The 1915-nt window shown below is 55.0% G+C and overlaps 1 protein-coding gene and 1 long non-coding RNA gene across 5 annotated transcripts in view; one reads left to right on the top strand and one right to left on the bottom strand.

Moving 5' to 3' along the window:
• The window catches only part of LOC105544440, a 12113-nt gene extending 10198 nt beyond the window's left edge, over positions 1-1915 (bottom strand). The window contains exon 1 of one of the 2 annotated variants that reach the window (XR_001006759.1): positions 1749-1915. This is a non-coding gene — a long non-coding RNA (uncharacterized LOC105544440). The remainder of the gene's footprint in view (positions 1-1748) is intronic. The other variant, XR_001006760.1, reaches the window with a different exon arrangement.
• Positions 1-1915, top strand: part of DPP3 (dipeptidyl-peptidase 3) — a 50715-nt gene that overhangs the window by 3112 nt on the left and 45688 nt on the right. The window lies entirely within an intron of this gene.

Consider the following 1915-nt stretch of genomic DNA (forward strand, 5'->3'; position numbering starts at 1 on the left):
ATTCTCCTGGCTCAGCCTCCTGAGTAGCTGGGACTACAGGCGCCCGCCACCACGCCCGGCTAATTTTTTTGTATTTTTAGTAGAGATGGGGTTTCAGCGTTGCCAAGATGGTCTCGATCTCCTGACCTCATGATCTGCCCACCTCAGCCTCCCAAAGTGCTGGGATTACAGGCTTGAGCCACCGCGCCTGGCCTAGGCAGGGGAACATACTGATCCCATTTCCAGTGGGGAACCTCAGACCCTAGGAGGAGAGACCAGCAAAGGGCACCACCCTAGATGCTGGGGAGGACTCAGAGGTATTGGTGGATGGGGTCAGACAGCCCTGGTCTTGTCCCAGCTCTGCCTTTGCCAGCTCTTAGAGCCTCAGCTTCCTCAATGCTAAAGGGGATAACAGTCGCTACCTCACCAGGTGGTTGTGAATATATGGAGGGCACCTGTAACACAGTTGATTGGTGTTGCCCCTCACCGACCCCTTTTTCATTCCCATGGGGAACAGCCAAGGCTGGGGAGTTATGACTCCAGTGATAGACTGCTCCATGTGAGTGACTGTGTGTGTGTATCTGTGTGTTGGGGTCAGGGACACCTGAACTGTGTGGTGTTATAGGAGTCAGTGAACCTCTTAGCCTCAGTTTCCCTATCTGTACAATGGGTAAAGTGATGATACCTCAGGATTTCTGCAAGAATTAAATGACGTCCTCCATGCCAAACTGGTAGCAAGGGACCTCAGGACATGCTCATGTTATCTGTGATCATAAAAATGTGATCACGTAGCTTGGTTGGGGGTTCCGAGAGTACTGGGATCTTTTCCTCGCCTGAGCTGTCCCCTGCTGGCAGTGGACAGCACTACCTCCCTTACTTGTGCACGTTTCAACTTCACCTGTCAGCCAACACTATACCCATTTTAAAGACAATGAAAATGGAGGCAAAGGAAAGAAGGGTGACTTTCCTGAGGACACTGACCAACTTGTTGAACTCCTTCATATAACAAGTCATCATCAAAGCTAACAGCTTGTAACACTTGTGTCAAGCAGGGCCTTGGGCACCTTTGCGGATGAGAAACTGGTGTCTATGGTAAGCAGATGCTGCCTGGCCTAGACACAGGCGTGGCAAGGAGACTGTGTGGGACTTCAGTACCCAAACGCCCCTCACCCTGCGCCAACTATAGGGAGCGGCACTGCAGCCAACACATCACAACTTACAATATCCCTTGGATTGGAGTCAATTATTAGCCTGGTTTTCCAGTTCATAAAGCCAAGACTCCCAGACAACCTCGCTCCACCCCCAGTCTGACCCTGGGCCCTCACCACTACTCCCCATTCGGCCTAGGCCCTTCCACATGCCCCACCCACACCGTGGTTTTGTGAGTCCGTCCAGACCTGTAAAAGTGGACTGCAGGCCCGTCTCTGCTCTGGACTCCCTTTCGGGGCTGCAGGAGGCTTTCTGATCCATCAGGCATCTGACAAGCCCCAGGACACTGCCAGCCTGTTTGTGCTAAGGAAACTGAGGCTCGGGAATGTTTAGCGGCTGCTTCCAGGCCCGTGGCGGGTGGGTGGTGGTACAGTGAAGCACTCGAGGCGTTTCTCCGCGCCCCAACACGGGTGAGACCACCTCAGCCCTGGCCCGAGCCCACTCGACCGTAGCCTCGATTCCTGGCACCGAGAGCTTTGCAACTTCCAAGTCTCCACTCCCAGGCCCCGAGTTCCGAGAGTCAGGGGGAGCCACATTACTCCTATTGTGTAGGTTCCCACCTGCAAGAGTAAGGTTGGGGTCGCTGGGGTGAAACCCCAAAGGAAAGCGGGATCGGGACTGAGGGAGGGGGATTCCCAAGTCCCTGACACCAGCGCCGGGTCAGCCTGGGCTTGGTGACCTCGTCAGTCCCGTCTGCCGGGACTAGGCCGCGGCCAGGCCGGGCACA

Source organism: Mandrillus leucophaeus, unplaced genomic scaffold, assembly GCF_000951045.1.
Source record: "Mandrillus leucophaeus isolate KB7577 unplaced genomic scaffold, Mleu.le_1.0 Scaffold30, whole genome shotgun sequence".
Taxonomy (NCBI): Eukaryota; Metazoa; Chordata; class Mammalia; order Primates; family Cercopithecidae; genus Mandrillus; species Mandrillus leucophaeus.